The 25316-nt window shown below is 43.9% G+C and overlaps 1 protein-coding gene across 13 annotated transcripts in view; it reads left to right on the plus strand.

Moving 5' to 3' along the window:
* Nucleotides 1-300: 300 nt before the first annotated feature.
* GAPVD1 (GTPase activating protein and VPS9 domains 1) overlaps nucleotides 301-25316 on the plus strand; it is a 418483-nt gene continuing 393467 nt past the window's right edge. For 12 of the 13 annotated variants that reach the window (XM_069241749.1, XM_069241751.1, XM_069241752.1 and 9 more), the window contains exon 1: nucleotides 305-512. The gene's annotated coding sequence lies outside the window, so the exon portion shown is untranslated. Of the gene's footprint in view, nucleotides 513-25316 lie in introns of all 13 variants that reach the window. The other variant, XM_069241756.1, reaches the window with a different exon arrangement.

A 25316-nucleotide genomic window follows, 5' to 3' on the forward strand; every position in this document is an offset into this window, starting at 1 on the left:
TTGGCTGGAGCAGGTTACAGGGCGCACGTGCCCCGGGTAAAGCATCCTCCTGCGGCACTTTTCTTTCGTCACTGGGCGGGCTGAGGTGACGTCGGCACACAGATGCTGAACACTCCATTGGAGCTTAGGCCTGCCCGACCCAGTGATTCGACGACTGGCTCGAGACAACCGGAAGATCCGGAGGACGTACGAGTGTTGGTGCGTCGACTCTTCCCACGAGGCGGGCTCAGGTAGACTGTGCCCCTCCCACCAGCAGTCTCCGCGACGCCACTGTCTGCCTAGAGCCGCTCGGGCTGTACGTGCGGATCGCCGCGTCACCTCCTGAGGGCCGTCTCCCTGCCTTCCTCTCCCCCTGTTGCTCCGGAGCACAGCCGTTCCCTTCCTGGGCTCCAGCTCCACCCTGTGCCGCCGCAGGAGAGTGCCCGGAGGGTTCCAAGGGCTCGGGCCGACCTCAGCGGCTGCTGTGAGAACGGGCCTTCCCCTGCCTCTGCTACCACCCTGCCGGGACTGCGGTAAGTGAGGCGGTGCGACTGTCCCCTGCAGAGGACCTACCTTGTGCTGCTTCCCATGGCCCTGGTGTCTGACGGCGGGCCTGGGCAAGGCTTGGCTGCTTTCTGCATCCACCGCACCATGGCAGTCTGACCTCTGCACCCTCCACGTCCCTGGGCTCTGCACCTGCCCCCTCCTCAACCCCTGGGGTCCTCCTCAACCCCCCTGGGGTCTCTGCACCCTCCTCAACCCCCCTGGGGTCTCTGCACCCTCCTCAACCCCTGGGGTCTCTGCACCCTCCTCAACCCCTGGGGTCTCTGCACCCTCCTCAACCCCTGGGGTCTCTGCACCCTCCTCAACCCCTGGGGTCTCTGCACCCTCCTCAACCCCTGGGGTCTCTGCACCCTCCTCAACCCCTGGGGTCTCTGCACCCTCCTCAACCCCTGGGGTCTCTGCACCTGCCCCCTCCTCAACCCCTGGGGTCCTCCTCAACCCCTGGGGTCCTCCTCAACCCCTGGGGTCTCTGCACCCTCCTCAACCCCTGGGGTCTCTGCACCCTCCTCAACCCCTGGGGTCTCTGCACCTGCCCCCTCCTCCACCCCTGGGGTCTCTGCACCTGCCCCCTCCTCCACCCCTGGGGTCTCTGCACCTGCCCCCTCCTCCACCCCTGGGGTCTCTGCACCTGCCCCCTCCTCCACCCCTGGGGTCTCTGCACCTGCCCCCTCCTCCACCCCTGGGGTCTCTGCACCTGCCCCCTCCTCCACCCCTGGGGTCTCTGCACCTGCCCCCTCCTCCACCCCTGGGGTCTCTGCACCTGCCCCCTCCTCCACCCCTGGGGTCTCTGCACCTGCCCCCTCCTCCACCCCTGGGCTCTGCACCTTCCCCCTCCTCCACCCCTGGGGTCTCTGCACCCTCCTCGCCCCTGGGCTCTGCACCTTCCCCCTCCTCAACCCCTGGGGTCTCTGCCCCCTCCTCAACCCCTGGGGTCTCTGCCCCCTCCTCAACCCCTGGGGTCTCTGCCCCCTCCTCAACCCCTGGGGTCTCTGCACCCTCCTCGCCCCCCCCCCCCGTGACCTGCATCCTCTTCAACCCCTGGGCTCTGCACCTGCATCCTCTTCAACCCCTGGGCTCTGCACCCTCCACACCCCTGGGCTCTGCACCCTCCACACCCCTGGGCTCTGCACCCTCCACACCCCTGGGCTCTGCACCCTCCACACCCCTGGGCTCTGCACCCTCACCCTCTTGAACCCCTGGGCTCTGCGCCCTCCACATATCAGTGTGATGAGGTATGGCAGCTTGGGCTCTGACTCACTTCAACCCTGGGCTCTGCACCCTCCACATATCAGTGGGATGAGGCATGACAGTCTGACCCCTACACCCACCTAACCCCTGAGCTCTGCGTTGTCACCAGATTCTGGGATGAGGTACGGCAGTTTGAGCTTCGTGTCCACAACAGCGTGGATGTTAAGACATGGCAGCCCTATGGCTCTGTAACCACCTCAGCCCCTGGGCTCTTCATTTACTGAAGCTTGCGGGGAGGGGGCTTGGGGGGGGGGGGGGGTGGGGAGGATCTGGCACACTGGCTTCCACACCCACTGCATCTGTGGGTTCTGCACCCACTTTATACTACTTACTGGGTCTCTGCACCTAGCACACCTCTGGGCGCCCCTTTTCTCCAACTTGACTGCATACACTACAGCTTGGGGTATGAGGCCAGCGTTGTCATTGAAATCAAAGGCATTGTTACCTCACTTACTATGATGTATGCTAGTTAGCCCTCATTCCTGAAAACATGGGACCTCTGTCTTCAAGCGTTGGCCTGGGGCTTGCTCCTTACTGGGTTTTACATTTACCACATCTCTCCAGTGAGCCTTGGCTCTGCGCTGAGCCACAGTTACTCTGGGCTAAAGCATGACGGCTGTAGATCTCTGCATCCACAAGGTGATGGGAAATAACAGTTTTTTGGCTCTACACCAACCACAGATTAGATGTTTTTTTTTATTGTTCATTTTCGCTTTTCTATAGCACGCATAATTGAGAATGTTGCATTTTCAGAGCGAAGCAAATGGGCATGGCTTATAAAATACAGTCACATGCGGTTGAATCAAATGGCTATAGATTAGGTCTGCAAATCAGAAAATACATTTCAGGGTGTACATTTTTTTTTATATAATATAAATGATCTCTTTGCTCAGGGACTGAGATACTTTAGAATTCAAAACGTTTTCCTTTCTTGGTATTGTAAAGCTAAACGATCAAAACTGTTTCTCCAGGTATTTGTGTATAAACGGGGAGTAGCTGGAGGTGGAGAAGTGTGGCTCAATGGTTAGAGCGGCAGACCCTGAAGCAGAGATCTGGCTCAAGACCAGGGTTCAAGTCCCGCTTCGGCAGGTCTTGGGCTCAATTCCCCTTGACCAGATAATTCTCGCCTCGGTGCCTAATCTAATTCATGGGTCCCACTCTGCAACTCTGGGCAATAGCTTGCTTAATCTCCACAATGGCCCCAACAGCGCTTGGATGCCTGGCTTCACCCTGGGGGTGCTCAGGAGTGGGCGCCTCACAGGGAAAAGCCAGGAGGGGTTCCATAGCGGTATGAGTACAGCGCCTTGAGACCCTAACGGGTGAGTAGTGCGCTATACAAGTGCTAATTTACATTTTTTTACGCTGAAAGTATTATAAGTAGCCTCAAAAAGTAAAGTTTTGTTAATGCGTGCACATTTTTATTGTGGAACCACTGTTAATGTAAGCTAGGCTCCCTACGTTCCGTGGGACACCCTACCTATAAGGCTTTGCGTTTATGAGTGATAAATAACATTTCCAATAGCTTATACATAACAAATCTTGCTTTAGAGGCAGGCAGTCGTCTCTCGCAGATCCATATTGTAGTACTATATACCAGCATCCAAAGGCTTTGTTCTGCAGTGGTTTGGACTGCCTTCCTCGTTGACAAAGTACACATGAAAACTTGTCCTTCATCCCAGCAGTATGTCTTGGACGTAGAACGATAGGGATTCTACCCCCCTGCGTTTACAGAGACCCCTGTACTCATTTTATGGGTCTCTGAGGTGACGATCTTCGATATAGTCTTGAAAGGCAACTGTTCTTATGCTGACTGAATGCAGGAGTCAATCGATAAGTCATCATCTGTTGCAGAAGTAAGTGACTTTGGAGTGTGAAGGAATAGCCCCGAGTGATACTTAAAGGAATGCTGTTGCGTTTCAACAGAGCGAAACCTATAAAAGAGCGTGATATTGTTGAGTTTTTGTTTCAGAAAACTATATTCTGAGTTATGATGGCAGGTGCTGTAAAGGCAGTGCTTTAAATGACCTGGTACTCACCGGTACTTCTCAGTATTCTCACCCCTAGTACCGGAATTTCTCCTCGTGCTACGAGGTACACCTAGAGGCATCTGGGGTCAGGCTCCGACGCATGGGCACGTGCAGCGCGGTTTCTGCTATGCTAAGAGATGGAGCGTGTTTGTGAGGCGCTCGGGCAGTCAGTGGCGATTGTATTACAGCACTAGGTTGCTGCTGCTGCAGCCTTCTATTCTAGCCTGACTGAGTAGCAGGAATGAGGTGACCTGACAGCCAGATCTCCAGACTGTGAAACTCGCACCCCGACCCACCCCAGTCAGTGTGGTGAATACTCGCACTTTACTTTTTCCATTTAAAGCACTGTGTAAAGGAGCATGTCCAAGGTGCTTAGCTTGCCCTGTGTGGCTCCTGCAGCTCTAATAACGCAGCAGGCATGGAGGGAGGCCTTTTAAGTGGCTGTTAGTGTTGGTGGCTTATGGTCATACATTGTTGTTGTCTGTGATAAGTCTTTGCTGCAGCGTGCAGGACTGTATTCAGTGGAGCTCTCTAGGTAGCCTGGGCAGTGACAAAGAAATTCCAGGCTTGCTTGATATGTCCAACTCATAAGTTATCTGTTTTGGTTCTTCTGTGGGTATAAATCTAATGATTCATTTTGTTTTTCTTATCTAGTATTGTACATCGTCAATGATTTTGTGTGGCATCCGTATTTAGTTTGTCTAGTATGAAAACATCGATTAGGCATTATGTATTACCTTAGAATAAAGACTACCCTTTGAAGATATCAGCCATATTCTTACTATATTGCTTTGGGGTTCAGCAATGATATCTAAGCCTCGGAAATGACTGGCCTCTGCGTCGATCGTAGCACACAATGGGGGTTTATACATTAGCATTCAAACTTTACCCCGTTCCGTCACAGCACCTTCTTTCCAGCGCTTTATTTTTTTTTGCCATTGCAACATGTTCTGGAAGGTGTAGTCCAACTTTAATCTAGTGAACCAACTGCATTAATGTACCACGTAACAAACGTTTGTAGCAAAAAAACTACTCTGCGCCCGGCTCAGCTTTGCATGTATCTTGGCTGCTGTCAAGGCACTACTGCAACTAAGTTAACTACTGGCACTAGACTTGGTTCCCTGTTGTCACACCACATGCACCACAGCTGTAGGGGTCTGGGCTGTGCTGCCCTACTCGTTCTGAAGGGAAATGGCAGTACCCAGCATAATCTTGATACTCTGGATCTGTAACCATTCACAACTGCGGTAGACCAGGGCATCTGAGTTTCATTCATGCTGAGGGCTCCGTCCACACCCTCAAGCACATCTGTCACTTCGTTTTATTTTGTCAACTGATACGCCAGAAAACATGCATCTGTCATCTCGGTGAAAGGCGGTATTGTTCGGTTTATAAATTGTGTTAAAATCATTTTTTACGGCTATTAGGGGCATCGTTCTTGTCACAGATGTTTGAGGTTAAAGCTGGTGTCTCTCTTCTAGAGTTGCAGGATAGTATGATAGCCATTGTTTTTTATTTCCTATTTTAAGTGTGTTGTTTTTTTCTTTAACCAAGCAGGTGTGGGGCATTAGTACATTAAACCAACCTCTGTCTTTGCGCGCTTTAGAAATAGGTGGTCGTTAAGCCCGATTGCAAGTCAATCTCCTAACCCCCGAATCTATGCTGTCGCTGCCCTCCTCGCGATCTGGCTTTGTTTTGGTGCAGGTGTCTCTCTCGCACCTTTCATGGGCTCTGATCTCCCTCTTGAGCTTAGCCTCGCAGACTGGTAGCACGTGCCTGGCTTTTGGCACGGCAGTCAGCTAAGTGACTCAATGCAACGCTTGTTTGAAATCCACAGGAACTTGGCACCAAGTGAGTTGTTTATGTGCACGATTTGCTCGACTTTAGGAATCGAGCGGCTGAGTTCTAAGTGCTTCACTTGTCTCCTATGTGGAAAGCAAGAACGGTTATATAATTTAGCAGATGGTTTAAACTTTCATAACGCTTCTTCCTTTTGGTTTTTCCAAGTCCCCACCTCCCTTTCTGAGGAAAATGTTTCCTGCCAATAAATATGTTGGTTCATTGTGTGAATGTTTGGAAATCTATTGCACGTATGCTTTCTGAAGAGATTTCCGGAGGCCCTGGTTCAAGTAGAAAGAAACTTTAGTGTGTGTTTCCATGTAGCACACAACTTTAGTCCTTTTATAATGGCTCTAGACTTTCAACATTGGCCAGTCAACAAGTTGTGCACAGCAAGCAGGGTCAGCTGTGTTTTGACGTCATTTTAAGGTCGAACATAGCAGCACACAAGCGCTGCTTTTCCGACGCGTTGGTATGTGCCCACCTCATGCTCATCACTACCACTCGTTCGTGGGCTTGCCCTTCAAAGATCATTTGATGACATTGGTAAATGGTTTACGTTTGTCCCTCCTTGGGGATATTTTGTTATCGCCTTGGCCATCCCCCCTGTTACATGGCTAATTGCACTTTTGCAGATAAATTTGACTGCGAGCGAACTTCTTTTTCTTTTTGTGTCTCTTCACGCTGATGCTCATGGCGGCCGTGGCGCTGTGAATCAGCTCGCTTATATGAAACTGTTTTTTACTTTAAAATTTCTATTTATGTGGCAAGAAAAGTCAGTTTAGGAGTTTACAACGCTAATAGCTTTAACTCGATGCAAGCGCGAGACCCATTGCTTTGCAATGCTTCTTAAATATTGAGGTCTCCGCAGGAGACGTGATAACAGGGATACCTAAGTGAAGAATCGAGGGAGACTGGGGTCAGACAAGGAATCGTATGGGGTCCGATAAGGACTAGACAGTTAATTTTTGTATTGATGACTAGAGTGACAATAGCGCAGAAGGGTTGATCCAGTTCTCACAGATGATGTGGCAATGTTAGAATAATTGTCTAGTAAGGGGCTCAGTTCTGCTACTGCTGAAGGTCAGCAATTCACTTGACTTGAATGGAACTTTGAATGAATATAATATGTAAACTGTTTACTCAGTAAGCGAAGATTGCCTTGCGGATGCAATAAAAATAGCATTGTAAATTTACAAGCTTGTTAATTACAATTAGTAATGGGTTACATAGTGCTTCACCCACCAGGTAGTTCCACAACTTAAACTGGAGCCCCAATATTCAGGGTAATAACAGTATAGGACAGTACAATGACCGTCAATCCAATAATTTATGCAGCTGCGGACCAGCGGTGTGTCACAACCAGTAAAGTTTCTAAGTAAGTATGAAGCTAGCTCAACAAACACAGGTCAGGGCCAGCAGAGAAACCTGTCTAAAGCCTCTCGGGATGCAGAGGAGAACAGTGCAGTCGCCACAGTCTTAATGTGGAAAACGTCTGTACACGAGGAATTAAAAAAAAATAAATGGCTGCCTCTCTATGAAAGGCTTTTCGTAACAAGTGGTATCCATATTGATAGTAGCTACTTAATTGTTTAAAAAAAAAGAGGGTGTCACGACAGCCGCCACGTTAATGGCAAGTTAATTTAGAGATTATGTGGAAGTGTAAAATAAGAAGCTGGACTGTGTCAAACTAGAGGTACAAGAGACACAATCTGGGTTCATGGTGTATGTTTTAGATAGTAGAAGATACCACTCGAAGCCGCAAGTGTCTGTCAAAAAGTAACCTGAGTTATACCAGTAGTTATTGAAATTAGACACAATTTATAGATCTCATCAGTATGTTAGGATTCAGGTTGCAGTCATAATTAGTGCACCATATTTAATAATATTACATGATTTGAGCCCTGTTTAATTCAATAATCATATTTCACATTGACACTGTTAAACAATAAACATTTTTGGAAAGTTCACATGAAGAAATGTAGCCTCTCCAACTCTTCCCCTTATTCAGGCCTTTTTCTATAGAGTTGCATTGTTCAATCAATTGGTACTCCATGCGTTGCAGAATCGCTCCAAGGTTGCCTCCTCTTTCATGGAGGCAAGCAGCTTGAGTGACTTAACATCTGTCAAATGCACATATTTGCAGATACTTACAAATGCATTTACAAAGGAGTTTTTGACACGGAGAGCCGGAGTGAAAAAAATCAATGACCAAAGGTCTGTTTATTTTTGCTGCAGCAAAGAGGACAGGTTTACCACTGGCATCCCAGGCCCGAAGTAAAGTGTGCTGGCATGAAGCGTTTAACAGTGATATTTATACTCATACATCAAAGGATACATAAAATGTGTAAATAATGATATACGTCATACAGATATTTTAAGGAGTTAATCAGTTTCCACACACCGGTTCCATTCCCAGCTTTGTCCTTGCCTCCCTTCTGCAGCTGCCTGACTCCCCACATTCTTGAGACCCTTCAAAGGATTACGTGGTTCAAAGGTATAGATATCAGCCTTTCCCTCCCCAAAATACCACAGCCGAGGTCAGTTAGTTATTTGAACACACAATTATAATGAGTACAGTGCCCCAGTTAGGGAAAGAAACCAGCTGCAAGCCTATGGCGTGGAACCAGGCTTATTTTACCTAAACAAATATACATAAGATAACATATGTGATAGACAGTGCGTTCAGAGACAACAAAAGCTCAAACTTACACGTGTAAAAGAAACGAAGCAATTCAAAATGAATTCTAACAATCGACCCTTTTTGAGTTTTTTTTTCTTCTGAACATAATAAACGTTTTGAATAGTTCTAAATTTCCTCATATATGTTGAATTTTACTCCTACTTCATTGAAATTTGCATTCATGGGGACATAAACAACCGATGGGTATGAGCAACCAGTATCTGTAGTGAGGATAGTGGGGTCAATAGCCATTAGGGAATTTATCTCTTCTCTCTGCATCATAGCTCGATTTGTTTCTAGTATTTTCACTGGCGGAAGTTTACACAATTTTAAACAGGAACAGAGAGCAGGTAAGCACTGTACTAATAAACAACTTAATACAATAGCTATTATTATAAAAAGTATGTCTTTAAACAACCAGCCCCACCCCCCAAACCAAGACCATAACCATGATAAACTCAAATCGCCTCCTTCATATTGGCCCCCCTTTTCAAATACCTGTACTGCTTCTTTTATTTTCCCAATATCCAATTCTATCTCTGATGACTTGTTGACAAAATAACAGCACTTTTGCTGGTACTGATGTTGGATTAAAACACATACTCCTCCTTGTTGTACTGTAATCAAGTCTAGGGCAAGCCGATTTTGTATCGCCAATTGGGCTGCAGAGTTTATCTCTATCTGTACACTTCCTATGGCCTCCCTGGTGGCATTAAATGCAATGGCTAATTCAGCTGACATATTCATCAATGCCAGTTGTAAATCGAAAATTCAAAATCCTGGAATAAGAACATGTAGCACTTGAAATACCCAGTTCTTTCGCTCCTCCAGTATGGGTGTCCCTCGTTTGTACCTATGTGCAAAACTCCCCATGTTAAGGGGCTGGGAAGATGATATATTTGATATCACAGTAATGTTGGGTGCCAAATATGCCAGTGAACATATCCCTTCCCAGTTTAGAGGTAGTACTTTATATGCAGTTCTACCACATACGAAGTACATGCCTCCCTGGATTTGTGAATTTATAATGCTATATTTTATTCGGGGCAATCCTACACCCTCTGGGGTGTCATGCTCAGAATTATTGCAATACTTGTAATCCTCCCAGATTGTATTTAGCAATGATACATTTGCCCAGGGTGCAACATATGAACATCTAGCCGTCCAGAGGGGGCCAAGGAAAACCCGGGATAATATTACAGGTGAATTTTTCCCATTTCTATCTTGTTCTCTGGAGGGATCATATAACAATCCTTCTGGATCTACCAGAATCTCATTTTCTCCCACAGTCAGGTTCCAATAATTTACAGTGTAATTTTGATGAGTCCCATTAATTAACGCTGTCCAATTTCTGTCTATTTTCTCCTCTCCTTCAAGATCCCAATTCCCTGTTTTTATATCAAATAACAAAGTGTAAACACACTGTTCCGGAGGGATCTTTCCCATGTATTTTGCCTCTGGGTTTTGCCCATAAAAATAGGTACCAAAACATATGGGAAACATTTTAAGTGTGGCATTCTCTCCAGGCATCGGGGAAAGCTTGTATTCTGCCTGAGTATTAGGGAGCACCGCACACCTAGGGTACCATTGATATTCTTGTTGGTCACATCTCCAAGTGGTATTTGGTACAAGACACACTTCCCCTCTTTCATATTCGCTTGGTGATACTGGTACTTCATAAAGGCCTATAGGATCCTCAGGGTGTCTAGACAAGTGCCGGCAAATCCAGCAATCAGTGAGACTTAATGTCTCAGCTAACTTTCCATGAACCTTTATCAATGGATGTAAGGTAGGATTTTGCAACAATGATGCAACACCACTGGACATTATACATATTAACATGAGGGTCACTAGGTACTTCATTATTGTTTTGTAGAAATAGTTATAAGGCCACTCTTCCCTATTCTCTAGAGAGATATTTGTCCTGCCAAATGGATATATTTTCATAATTTTATTGTGCTCTCCTCCTTGGTCCTACAACCTTTCTATGATACCGTTTTACTCGTCTCAACCACCTATGTGTGTTCAAAAATATACCCACACAATTACCAAATATGTAAATGCAAAATATTGATATCACTATACTAATAATCATATACGTAGAGATACTGATAAGTAAATTTTACTTCAATGTTCACACCCACTAGGGTTCAGCACCGCCGTGCTTTCCACTCTAGCAGTTAGGCTGCACTGGTTGGTCCATGAACAAGTTTTTTTTTTTTTTTTTTTTTTTTTTTTTTTTTTTTTCAAATACAGGACAATAGATGTTGGCTTGATCCTAGGTCCCTTATCTTTTCCTTTTCGAGTTTTAACTCCTGGTGAGTCTCAACTCCCAGTGAGTAAGTCGCGATACTTCAAAGTTCGTCTTCAGTATAGTTTGTCAGTTTCGTTCAGTGTCTCAGCAAAAATGAGGGCGGAGGCCAGCAATTTTCAACCAGATCAGTGATGTGCTTGGGTATTAAACAGAAAAGGGCACCTTTTTTTTTTTTACCGCTGGGACTACAAACCGCACCAACCCTAATGGCTGGCCGCTTCCGTAGAACTGGTACTTGTTTTTTTTTTTTTTTTTTTTTTTCCGCCAGTCACAGAACTGTTGACTCCATTTACCCACTGCTTGAATAGCGTTGCACAAGCTGCATCCCACTATGCTTGTGTTCTCGTTGAGACAATTGTTCTGACCAATGTTCTGGTGTCGTTGCACAGGCTAGTCACCCGTGTTCCTGTTCATGCTGGAAATTTAGTCATCACAGTCATTTACAACCTCGTCGCCCAAAGTGTGCGTAACAACAGTGAGGATAGCTCGTTTTAATGCTGGTACATCAATGGCATCGGAAATGCCGGTGGCGGTGAAAGCGGGGAACTGTATTTCACGAAGGCAGGCGTGCCGTATTCTGCTGAGCAAAGGATTCCTTGGCCATTCAGAAGAGACCTCAGTTTGCAATTCCAAGCTAGGAGCTATCAGGGTGATGTAAATGTAGCTTTTCGTAGGGGTCACCACCTTACGCACCTTCAAAATTCTGTTCATTTGGATGGGCGAGGACGCAGGTTGTATCGATGAGTTTGTTGATCTTCAAACAGCAACTCTTCGTCACTGGGCTGCTGTGTCACCTCAGGAGCAGAAGTAGCACTTGAAACCTGTGGAGGTGTTTCCTGTCTCCCTACTTCTCTGTAATCAGGAGACAATGGTAATTCTGCTGTTAGAGTACTTTGTAGTGGAATTGGTGCACGCTTACAGTGGCTAGCATGTATCCAGTTTTTCCTTCCTTCCACTTTCACTGCTGTCTGTGTTGCAAGCAGTACCTGGGCTGGCCCCCGCCACCTGGGCTGAAGACTGTTGGTTCTCTGAAAATTCTTTGTCATAAGCCAATCCCCTGGCTTAAAAGGGTGACCAGGGCCTTCAAGAGGAGTCGGTAGGCTGGCCTTGACCTGTTGGTGGATCAAACGCAAATCTTTAGTCAATTGTTTACAGTAATCTACAAACAAAGGATATTGCACTTCAGAAAGCTTCTTTGGTCGTGGTACCCCCCAGATATTGGCTGGCCTCCCCATGACAACTTCATAGGGGGATAATCGTGACTTGCTACTGGCAGTCATCCTGATGGACATTAATGCTAGGGGCAAAGCATCTGGCCATTTTAAGTTGGTCTCAGCACAAATCTTAGCTATTTTGCTCTTCAAGGTGTAATTATACCTTTCTACAAGGCCCGCTGATTGTGGGTGATTTGCAGCATGAAATCGATGTTTGATGTTAAGGGCGGTACAGACTTTCTCCATTACCTCATTAGAAAAATGACTGCCATTGTCACTCCAGACTAATCGTGGCAAGGCGTATCTAGGAAAATATTCTTTTAGTAATATTTTGGCGGTAGAGAGGGCACCATTGTCTTTTAATGGGTAGGCCTCTATCCATTTTGAAAACATGCATACTACCACTAACACGTATTTCAGTTTGTTACACGGTTCCATGTGGATAAAATCCATCTGTATAGCTTCAAAGGGGAGATCAGGAGGGGCAAAGTGGCCAGGGGGCGTAGGGGTCCCTTTTCCTGCATTGTGCACTGCACACACCATACAACTTTTAACCAGGTTATTAGCAGCTTTGGATATCAGAGGATTACTCCAAACATGGTCCAAAGTTGTCTTGATGCCTTGGGCACTGATGTGTGCAGGACTGTGGGCCATAGTAACCATAGCGTGTACATAACAATTAGGTAACATCCATCTTCTTCTGTCTGTGTCATCTGTGTAACAACCCTCACTGTCTAGTCTACCGTTCTTCTCCCACTGTTCCCTTTCCTCTGCTGTTGCTTCTGCTTGAATATCTCTCACACACTGCATGGTATTTTCTAATACTTCGTTCTGGGGCTCTCCCTTGATGCTACTCTCAACATATGCATTGTCAAATGGTGCTCGTGCTGTTGCTTTCGCTGTAGCATCTGCAAAAGCATTTCCTCGTCCTATATCATCAGTAATTTTTTTGTGGGCACTACACTTAATGATTGCGACCTGACGGGGCAGGCTGAGAGCATTCAAAAGTGTCACAATCAAGTTGCCATGCTGAATGGTAGTGCCATGTGACGTGATAAAGCCTCTATTCGCCCAGAGTCGCCCAAAATTATGAGCTACTCCAAACGCATATTGGCTATCAGTGTAGATGTTAACACTAAGATGTTCACTTATTTCACAAGCTCTGGTGAGGGCAATTAATTCTGCAGCCTGTGCCGAATTTTGCGGGATTCTATGAGATTCAACCACTGTTTTGACTGTGGTGACGGCATAGGCTGCAGTGGTCGTACCATCTGGTAACTTGAAGCAAGACCCATCTACAAACAGCTCTCCCTGTGGGTCAGATAGGGGAGTGTCTGTTAAGTCTACCCGTCCCTTGGTTTCTTCCTCAGTGTCAAAAATGCAATTATGATCAAATTCCACATTGTCCTGAGGGAGGGGTAGTAACGTAGCTGGGTTCAAGACATTGCACCGCTTCAAAGTAATATTTGGACTGAACAATGTTAATTCGTAACCCGTTAGACGAGCACTGGTGAGGTGCTGCGTCTGTGTCTTGTTTAACAAAATATCAACGGCATGAGGAACCATCACAGTGAGCGGATTGCCACCAACAAACCCTTCACTTTGTTTCACCGCAGCTGCTGCAGAAGCCACTCCTCTAAGACAAGTAGGCAAAGCTTGCGCCACAGTGTCCAAGGTGGAAGAGAAGTATGCACAAGGGCGTTGTCTCCCACCTTGATCCTGTGTCAAAACAGACAATGTACAGCCATGCTTTTCATGCACAAATAAAACAAATGGTTTGCTGTAATCCGGATTACCCAATACAGGAGCAGAGCACATCGCCTTTTTTAAATCTTGAAAAGCCTCCTCACATTTTTCAGTCCAAGGTACAGGAGAGGGCACATCTGAAAGTGTCAGAGCAGTCAATGGTTTTGCTATAATTGAAAAATGTGGAATCCACTGTCTGCAAAAGGATGTAAATCCCAAAAATGCTCGGACTTCAGAAGGGGTGCGTGGTGCAGTCATTGTATGAACCAGTTTAATTCTGTCTGGATGTAATCTCCTTCCCTCCTTAGAGAGGAGATGTCCTAGATAGGTGACCTCCTCTCTACAATACTGCAATTTTGGAAGGGACACCTTATGGCCCAGAGGTGCTAAATGATGTAATAATGCAACAGTATCAGTCTTACATTGTGTCATGGAATCTGAGGCAATTAAAATATCATCAATGTACTGCAACAATGCAGAGCCTGAAGGTGGATTGAATTGGTCTAATTGACGTTTAAGACATTGACTATATATGCTCGGGGACTCAACAAATCCCTGAGGAATTCTTGTCATCGCGAATGATCTACCAAAAATCGCGAAGCTAAACAAATATTGAGATTCTTCGGCAATTGGAATGCTGAAGAACGCATTCTTCAAATCGATTACGGTGAAAAAACACGCAGAGGGTGGAATCATGGTGAAAAGACTATTCATGTCTGGGACCACGGGAAACTGGGGAATTACTATTTTATTAATTTCTCGGAGATCAATAACTAATCGATATACTGTGTTATCAGTAAATGATTGCTCACCATCTAATCTATTAGCATCATTTCGTTTCTTTACAACAGGAAGGATTGGACTGTTACATGGGCTGCTCACTATTTCCTTTATGACACCTGCATGCACAAGATCAGATATGACTGCCTTGAGCCCTTTTTCGCTTGATTTAGGTAATTTGTATTGAGGAACACGAGGTAACCGGGCACCTGGTTTGATTTTTATTACAATAGGGTCGATATCCATAATGCCTACATCATTCTTGCCTTTGGCCCATAAGCAAGGGTCTATTTCCTTTAGCTCTGGGGGTAAGTCGTATTCCTGTGAAAACATGCACCGAGTTGGGGAAACACTATCCATAGTTACATAGACACCATCCATTGAACAGTGAATAACTGCATTTAATTTCTTTAACAAATCTAATGCAAACAAGTTGTCATTGCAACCTGATGTTAAAGAGAGTGGCGTGTGTACTGTAAATGGGCCTACAGTTACTCTCATAGGTGTTGAGATGGGGCTCACCACGGGGATTCCAGAAATCCCAATTGATGTGGTATGAAGCCCAGACAGGGGAGCCCCGGGGACTGCAGAATGTGCAATAGATGTTCTGGTGGCACCAGTATCTAGAAGAAACTTATGGCCCTCTCCTTCGATTTTTACATCAATGTAGGGACCATTTTGATCTACAGGAATACTTACTCGCCCCTGGCCCTGTCTGTGGCTGTCCTAATAATTGTAGGATTCAGAAAAGAAATCATCAGCATAATATTGTCGTTCAAATGCATTGTCAAAAATATTAGTGTTACGCGGGACCTGATTCTCATTCTGCGAATTCTGATCAGTTCTACCTCTCCCTCGTCCTCGTGCATTACCTGCCGCGTTCCCTCTATGAAGTGACATACTTTGTCTTCCTTCCAGTAATGGGCAAGTATCACGCCAATGTCCATCCTGCTTACAGTAGGCACATTGGTTGATATTTAATCGGCGGTCTTGGGGTGGTGCAGATGCACCTCGGCCTCAACCCCTTCCCCGTCCCCTTGGTGGGCCACCCCTTTGCTGAGGGGTTGTATCCTGCTGAGGGTATGCCTGCTGTAATAATACCTTTTTCTTCAATTCTTTTACTGACTTCTCATTCTTTTCTAATTCTTCCTTGTACCTGCTTTCATAGTATTGCGCCATCTGCAAAATCTCTGCCTGTCCCTTCGTCATCCACGAACTCTCTGTTGCTTTTAATTTTTGTGATATTTCAGGTAGAAGGCCATTAACAAAGCGTTCTACAAATAGTGTGACACCTGTTACGGTGGCGAGGTCTTGACCGCTAAAATCTATGAAAGCTTGTTCAATTCTAGTAAAATAATCTGGGACATCTTCACCTATTTTCTGTTTATAAGTGGCAAGTTTTCCCCAATCCACAGTCTGAAGAGGTATAACAGTTTCTAACTTAGTCAATATCCGGTTAGGTAAATCTAAAATATCCTGATGCGGCAGGGTTCCTGGTGCCCTTTGTGCTTCTCGTGCTTCTAAACCCCACCATGTATTTCCCAAAGTAGGTGCATCATCTACTCTTCTAATTTTATGCCAAACTTCAGGACCCAATAAAACACCAAAAAAATAGTCAATGTCTTTAAGTGTCATGGTTGTGGTGGAAATGGCAATTCTAAGGTCCCGATAGAATCCAGCTGGATTCTTTCGAGGGTCTGGCAAGTCTTTCTTTATAGCCATTACCTCCTCCCTTTTCCATGGTATATGGACAAATTGGGCCACCGGCCCGGGAGCTGGTTGTCCGGCGGCAGCTGCTGCTGCAACTGCAGCTGCAGTGGGCATATCAGGGTGCACTTCCCTCATTGGGTACCCCTTGTCATATCTATTTAGAACATCTTCCCTGGCTATGACACAAATGCGTACTCCCTCATTTATGCTGTTACTATCAAGAATACAAGCCACACTGTCCCGCCATAATTGGTATAATTCTTGTTCATAAGGGAGAGGGGTAGAATCTGTAATACAAGACTTCCAATCCCTCTCCAATTTTTCAATCATATACAGCAGTGCTAATTGCTGTCCAAAATGTGACATCTGTTGTATTGTGTCCATAATATCGGTGTGGGTGTAAATAGGATGTGACATCCAGTTCTCTGACTGATTCTTGATAACCCGTTTTTCCCCATCCCCAATAGTGGAGCGGGTACTAGGGGGCGAAATCGACTTAATAGGTGTGCTCCATATGGGTGAAAGTGAGTGTATGGCTGTGCACTGTCGGCGTTGTCCATTTGGGGTATTAGGAGCAAGGAACATTATTTGTAACCTTGCAGTGCTGGCTGGTAGTGGTGGGGCAGGTGGTGGAGGGATTAGGACTTGGGCTATTGGGGTAGCTTGGGCTAGAGGCTGTGGTGGTTGTGGCACATGCTGCTGTAGTGGTGCACCTGGATTTCCCAAATTGTGTCCTTGCCCTTGCTGCTGTTGCTGTGCCCCCATGATAGGTTGGGCTACTGCAGGGGGTGTGTAAGGTGGAGGTGCAGTAGGGCTATTATCTAATAGCTGTAGCATTACCTCATCTTCCTCTAATGCCTGTTTGGTTTCTGTTGGCTTTGATACATAACTTCCCTCCACCTGAGCCCTATGGACTCTATCTTCAGATTCAATCCCTTTCTGGGTTTGGGACTGGTGATAAAGGGCGGCCTTTTGCATGATGGTTCTCCTATTTTCCCTCTCTATCAGTTTATCTGATTTAATTTTTCTTTTATTGGCCTCCATTTCCCATTTTCTGTATACCTCAAACATATGTTGTCTAGCCTTTTTATGAAACAAACATTCCTGTAGGTAGGTTAGTTTCTTTAAATCAAAAGACCCATCCTCTGGCCACTGGAGGTCAGGACAATGTCTAGTATATCTGCGCCATATACTATTATACAAATTATTCTCTAAACCATAATCCTTTAACATGTCCCACCCTGGTGTTCCCTCTTTTGGGATCGGTTGCTTTTTATCTAAACGTGGCACATGATTTCGGCGAAAACAAAGACATAACCCTTGCCAACATTTCTTATTTCCCATATCTAACCTTTTAAATTTTCAAAAGACAACACACACCAAATTTTAAAATGTAACATGCACCAAAGAAACCCTTTTTCAAATGTGCACCAAAGAAGAAAAAAAAAAAACCTTTTTCAAATGTGCACCAAAGAAGAAAAAAAAACCTTTTTCAAATGTGCACCAAAGAAGAAAAAAAAACCCTTTTTCAAATATTTACCAACTTACAAATTGCTCCAGGCCTGGGCAAATTACTCAAACAAGAAAAACACGTGTAATACAAATTGTCAAATGGTACCTTGTACAAATGCAAATTTACCAAGAACTAATCATTCCCAAAAATGATAAGTTATCCAAAAACAATTATTCTCTCAAATGCAAGTTAAAGCAGACAAATAGCCAGCGAGGAACAGTCTTACCTGACTATCTGCTTTTTCCTGGATTTCTCTCCGGCCGCCCGTGTCAGACTAATCAGTCAAGATAAACACCGATGTTTCAGGGACTTCGCTGGGACATCATGAGAAAGCGGGGAGAGGCCTGCCCGGTGGATAAGATGCAGCTGCTTTTGAAACTAAGTCTTTGTGCAGGGGCCCCTGGAATCTACACCTCCGGAACGGCGTCCCCCCACTGGCAGCACGTCTCTTGACAGAGCCACTGAAGATATCCACTGGAAGGTCCCTGTTCGGGCGCCAAATTGTCAAATGCACATATTTGCAGATACTTACAAATGCATTTACAAAGGAGTTTTTGACACGGAGAGCCGGAGTGAAAAAAATCAATGACCAAAGGTCTGTTTATTTTTGCTGCAGCAAAGAGGACAGGTTTACCACTGGCATCCCAGGCCCGAAGTAAAGTGTGCTGGCATGAAGCGTTTAACAGTGATATTTATACTCATACATCAAAGGATACATAAAATGTGTAAATAATGATATACGTCATACAGATATTTTAAGGAGTTAATCAGTTTCCACACACCGGTTCCATTCCCAGCTTTGTCCTTGCCTCCCTTCTGCAGCTGCCTGACTCCCCACATTCTTGAGACCCTTCAAAGGATTACGTGGTTCAAAGGTATAGATATCAGCCTTTCCCTCCCCAAAATACCACAGCCGAGGTCAGTTAGTTATTTGAACACACAATTATAATGAGTACAGTGCCCCAGTTAGGGAAAGAAACCAGCTGCAAGCCTATGGCGTGGAACCAGGCTTATTTTACCTAAACAAATATACATAAGATAACATATGTGATAGACAGTGCGTTCAGAGACAACAAAAGCTCAAACTTACACGTGTAAAAGAAACGAAGCAATTCAAAATGAATTCTAACACATCTTATTCAATCAGCATCGTGGTTAAACTCCATGAAACACGTCACAAGTGGTGCTTTATTTACATTTAATTCTGCTTGCGTGTTGCCCTCTTCAGTTTTACTTGTTGAGTGGTCTACTCAAGTCACAGGGGTAATAAATACAAATTTTGTTTTGGCTTCTGTGCCTTTTGGGGCTTGGCTATTAGACGGATCATGTGCTGTCTGTTGTGAGACATTTAGTTAGCTAGGGCGTAGAGCCTGCCCGTTCCTTACTATTGGTTGGCTTTATTTTCACTTATTTGCAGCTTCTTATTCATCAGCTTGTGTGGACTTTCCTTTTTCTTATTGTATTTATCCTTCTCCTGAACGATAGACGCATTACTTGTGTTCTTTCGCTGCTCACTTTAATTTCCTTTTTGTTTAAGCACTCCATGAGAGTGCATATGCATGTCTTCCCTCTGTCTTCCTCATGTACTTCCCTCCCATCACCATGTTGAGTGTTCCTCTCTCTTACCTGTGTGATTCACCCAACCAGCAACACATTGCTCTCTTTCGCCAGTTTGCTTTTTCTCCCCCTTTGGCCTCTGTATTGTTACCCTGCCCGTGCCCTCTGTGTTCTTTCCACCCTGTGTTGCTCCCCCCACACGCACCCTCTGTGTGGCTTCCACCCATGTATTGCTTCCTCCACGAGCAGCTTAGTGATCCAATTCGGATCTATAACTAAAAAAAGAAAAACCGTCAGCCATGTTATTTTTTAGGCATGCCACAAAATGATGCGACCAGCCGTAACAAATATATATATATATATATATATATATATTTTTTTTACTCTTTAGCCCTGCTGCATAGCATTAGGGATGATGTGCAGCTCAGCTAAAAAAAATAAATGGAAAAGCCCATAAGTTCCAAAGGTGAGACCTGCTGATATTTTAAGGGCTTGTTTAAAGATGCACCATAGCAAAATAAAAACCCACTTGTTAAAAGTGCTATATACTGCTAATGTTCTATTAAACATTTCTTGTTAAAATGTTATGTTGGTAAATAAATGAAAACAAGTTCAAGTGATGGTGCTGGAGGACCACAGCTCTGCTCATTGATACAATGTATAGCCCCTGCCATTGCTCTGGCTTCCGTCCAGTTTTAATTTTCCTTTTTGTTCTGAAGGCTTTTTGAAATTCAGATTCTTAGTAGCCAACTCCTTTTCATAATCAATCAATAATAATTTTAGGCAGGTTAAAAATCATAAGAGCAGAGTTGAAAGTCAAAATATAACAAAATCGTTCCACATAATGAATGAACAATTAAGTGACTTGTAATAATACTTCATCAGGTAAGTGTTCACATGTTACTAAATATGAATAATGACAAAATTACACCAAGTATAAAATATTAAAAATCAGAAAAGATAATGGCAAAGTAACAGGTAGGTCATGCAGAGCAGCAAGTGAATTACAATTTGCCCATAAAAAGTTGAGTATCAAAAACTCAAAGCCATTTATAAACATCCAGTGGTGGTCCTAGAGTGCAAGGAGTGCAACATGATGCTACAGAAAGAATGAATTGTGGTGAGAACATCAGCTTCCAAAGAACCCACCCCCTATCAATGGCCATGAATGGCTGGAGTTTGGGCCCATGGTAACCCAAATTCAATTCACTCTTCCTAATCTAGGGGCGGTGCGGGGGGCAGTCCAAGACATGTTGGATGCCAGCATAATACCCAAGTAGTCAAAAATCAATCACCCTCTTCAAACTATGGCCGTTAAGGCTTATAGTCCCATAGAATGCTTTAAGTGGGATCAAACACATACACTTTGTTTTTCCCAAATTGATTTCCAGACCCCGATCTACACAAAAAGCTGCAAATTTATCCTTCAGGACCTTTATACCTGTTGAGGTTTTGGACACTAACAGGGTGTCATCTGTGAATAACAGTATTGGTGTTTTATAATCTGCAGTCATTTGGGCATCACTCATCCACTGTTCCAAGTCTGCCAGTATGTCTTGTAAGTACAAAGAGAAGAGGGTAGGGGCTAACACTGCCGCACTCCTCTCTTAACACTAATACGACCTGTGAGCTCACCTTGCTGGCCCCACCGTACCTGGGCATAAGTGTCAGAATGTAACCGAGTGAGGGTATCAAACAGTGACTAGGGGACCCACATCGCTTTGTGTTATTTTTTTTTAAATTTTTTTTTTTTAAAGCCTCTCAGAGCTTCCTGCGGGGAACTAAATCAAACACTGTATTTAGATCCACAAAAACTACATATAAGTGGACTTCCTGGATGACCACTGTTTTCCACTAGATAGTAAAAAATCTGAACACTTGGTCTGTAGGGCTGACATGTTTTCTAAAACCAGCCTGCAAATATGACGAGCATCTTCAAACCATAAATCAAGGCTATTCAAGATCTGCCTACAGAATATTTTTTGGAACACATCTATTAGATTCCTCATCTATAATTCAGTGGCAAGTCTTTGGATCCCTTTTCGTGGATTGGTACAATTTCCGCTGCTGCTTTCCAGTAAGGGAGGCTCTCCGCTCCTCCTAGTGTTGCATTTGCTAATTTCTTAAAATATATAGAGGTCAACTTGCAATGTCAGCAGTAAAAGATCCCCAGGTATCCCATCAGGGGCCGCAGCTTTGTCTGGCATAATGCTTCTAATTGTGCCCCTAGATACCTCAAGGTCTATTGTCAATTTGGTTTTTGTGTTGTGGCTCCCTATCTCACACCGGTTATTAGTTGCAGAATCCTTGTCCTCTACCCTATCATAAAGATGTGAAAAATGCTTCCACCAAGCTTGGGGCTGAATATAGTTGTTCAAAATAGATTTCCTACCCCCCCCCCCCCCCCACCCCCCAAAAAAACCTTCAGCCCTTCCTGGGTATCCACTAACTCCCATTTTATTTTGCATCCTTTTGTCATTCGCAGCATCAAAAATACTAACCCAGAATTGATTGTCCCAAGCTCAACGAAACTGCAACATAACAATAGTGAATGAGGTACAGTGGCTTCCATCAGAATCCTAAAGCATTGCAGCAAGGATGCAAGGCGGTGCTTGAGTTGTCTTCCAGTAGCTGATTCAACTTTTTTCAGTCTGACTGGGATCAACTCTTCTCATCAGAATAAACTGCCCTCTCGCCACATCCAGTTTAAAAGATTCAGACAGGTTCTTCTTGTACTACAGTCAAATTTACAGAATCTGTCCCCTAAACCACTGCGGTTAGAACTGAGTGCCTGAGGAGGATAGACCCACACATTTTGATGCCTGTCCTGACCATGCCTGACTCTTTGTGTTGAAAGATTCGTAGGTATTTTGTTATGTTTCTAAGCAGTGTTAAAAAGAAATAACATGCTACGTGCATTGTTCAAATCAACCCTGTACTGAGAGAGGTTGAAATTTTTCTTCTGACAAGGGCAGAAATAGAAGTTCTTCCAGGGTTTGGGGGGGAAAAAATGGCTAGAGGTAAAGTGAACTTGTAAACGCTCATCAGATTTTCGCATGAACAAATCTATATTTGCTTGTGCTAAAATACAGTTCACAAATATTTTCTAGGAGTATGATTTCCTGGTCTACTAATGTTAATTCTTGAGCATTAATTTAAGCCACTAATGCAAAGACATATACCATGGGTGCACTTTTGTGATTTTGGTTAAGGAATGGGCCCTTAATAAAGCCCGTCGTTAACCAAGACATTTAGATTTCATTAAAATTCTATTTCTCTTTTTATTCATCTATCAGCTAGCTTTACTGAGTAACAGCATTCTGCTCTTAAAAAAGGAGCATGTTGGCACACAAAGTAGTTTTTGTTTAGGGCCAGGAAGTAATTTGTTACAATGTTGAGGGTCTGGCAGCTCCCACGACAATAAAGCCATATCAAAACGAGACAGTTGTTAACAAAACCAAAAGACTGACCACCAGTGTCGGATCGGTTTGCTTTGCCAGTCCTTGTTTACTTTTCCCATAATCTTGTTGAAAATGGGAACACCGATTTTCCAATATGAATTTCCGTTTTGAATTTTTTGTTTTGAGAATACTAGCATGCATCAACACATTTTACTAAATGATGCTTCAGAGAAATAGTACCTAAAATTACACAGAGATTTAGAAAAAGTTTGTTCCCTACTTGCTTTTTTTTCTGGACATTTTATTTTGAAAGCAAAGAATCATCAATCTTGCTTTTAAGCGTCTTCAAACGTGCATCTAATCCGAGCATTCTGGGAGCATTTTACATAGCCTCATTGTTTAACTTTCAAACATGTGTACACTTTTTTTTTTTTTTTTTTTTTTACACTGGTATCACTGTCAGTAGGAAAGTGTGACTTTACAACATTTAATAAGAGTGCTCAACCTAATAATAAAGGCTTTGCACTAATGAACCCTAAATGCAAGTTCATACAGCATTAACATATGGACACAAATATTACCTCAACTTCAGACGGTTTCTGTCCCTGTAATCTGGTAGCCAGAAAGTTTGTGCTGCAAGGGGTTAGGTCTACTTGTCCCAATGACAAAATAAACATGAAAACTTGTGGTCCCCATGACCCCAAACAATATTCTATAGGAATTGCACACCCCGGTATAACATCTAAATATTGAATGGTCAATCGATCATGCACGGTCTTGTTAAAGCTGAGTATTGTGGTGATAGCTTTTTCCTTTTGTAGCACTGGCAGTGAGACATCTGTGTATTACCAGGCAGTAGTTATCAGAATCACCACCAGTATTCTTGCAGCATTGCACGTCGTTGTTAGTGCTATAAATTAGAAAAGGACAGTCTTAAATTGGACAGTTCTTGATGGAAATGTATGAATATATGGCGACCACTGGTAATGCATCTCAAAGAAGGTTTTTAATAACGGTTATGTACCTCGAAGAAATGGATTGACCGAGGATTGGATGTTTATTCAGTTAGAACAACCATTCTTCATATGATTACAGTGTACAGCATCATGAGTGATGGCTGTATTGATTGGTTTAGCACAGTTTGTTTGTAATTACTGCTTCTTGTATTTAGACTCTTGGAAGGCTTGTTTATTATCTACGTTCTCAGTTTATTATGTTTGTATTGTTTTATCTATTATGCCAAATAAAAACTCTAATAAAAATAAATGTGATAATGGGGATGACTAACAAATGTGGAATAAAAACTGTTTACAGATATCTTTATCAGGTTTGTCATTATAATCAGGCTTTTTTTTAATCCAGTTTAATGTGTATGTGTGTATACATACACACACACACACACTAGTGTCCTAATTAAAGTGCTTTGTGTAAGCACTACATAAATATGTTTAATACTACTTTGATCAACGTTGGAAGGAGAAACCTTAAACCAGCCCAATGCATTTCCTTCTTCTTACCCTCAGGGTTCACATATTAATCATCAGAGCTGTAACTTCTCTTTATTGCTGCTAAGACCTTCAGCTGAACTGTCTGTCCTTCAGACTGACTATTCATTTTTAATCAGTTAGCAGCAAGCTAATTAAGCCAGTAGTGCTAGGCTGGGTAATTGATTTGTGGCATAGGTGATGGAAATTGTAGAGTTTGAAAACTTATTTATGACAAACGGCACCGAGAATCTTTGTGACACTAACTTTTAGCAATGTAAAGTGTTCCTTGCAAAGTTCGACTTCACTAGGTATAGTACGATACAGAAAATGAATGGACAGTAACGAGAAAAACTGCAGTAGTTTCTTTGAGGTAGTCCTATGGTAGAGTTGACCCTCCACCTTCTTTCTTCTTCTTTTTTTATTTTTTTTATCTATCTATTTTTATTTTTTTATTTTTTGGGGATTTCTAAACACAAGTGTATTTGCTAGTTACTGAATGATTATTGGTAGAAATACCCACATGTACTAAAAAGCCATCTGGATGTAAATCCATTGTGACCAATTTTAGGTCTATTTCTTTACTGCTTGCCTTTTCTAAGATATAGGATAGGCTTATCAGTCGCCAACTTTCTAACTACTTAGACCAAGGCTAACTGTTGAACCCATCTCAATCAGATTGCTGTCCCTGTTTCAGTACGGAGTGTAACTTGGTGGAGGTTACTGACACCTTCATGCTGGCTGTAGACCAAGAGAAACAGATTGTGCTGATACTACTTGACTTATCCTTGGCCTTTGATAAGGTGTCACACAGTTCTCCTGTAACGTCTGGAAAATAGGCATGAGTGGATCAGCGTTGGGTTGGATTCAGTCTTTTAGTCTGACAGAAACTGGTCTGGATGGCGCTGTTTGTGCTGATCATAAACCACTACAGTTCAGTGTTCCTCATGGATCCTCTCTGAGCCCAGTGCTACTAGTGGTGAAGTCTTTTGGCATCCAGATGATGTCTTATGCCGATGATTCTCGGATCCTTCTTACTCTTGATAGGAACTCGCTCAATGCATTCCGCAGGTTTAAGACCTTTTTGACCGCTATTTTTCATTAGATGTGGCACAGTATTTTACAGTGCAACACTAGCATAACAGAGATCTTTTTATCTGACTCCTGACCCTCGCCAGCCGCTGCTGCTATAGTTCCAAATTTGGGCTATGCGTTTGATAATCAAACTTCCTTTTGCCCCAGGTGGCATGTATGGTG

Source organism: Pleurodeles waltl, chromosome 6, assembly GCF_031143425.1.
Source record: "Pleurodeles waltl isolate 20211129_DDA chromosome 6, aPleWal1.hap1.20221129, whole genome shotgun sequence".
NCBI classification, from domain to species: Eukaryota; Metazoa; Chordata; class Amphibia; order Caudata; family Salamandridae; genus Pleurodeles; species Pleurodeles waltl.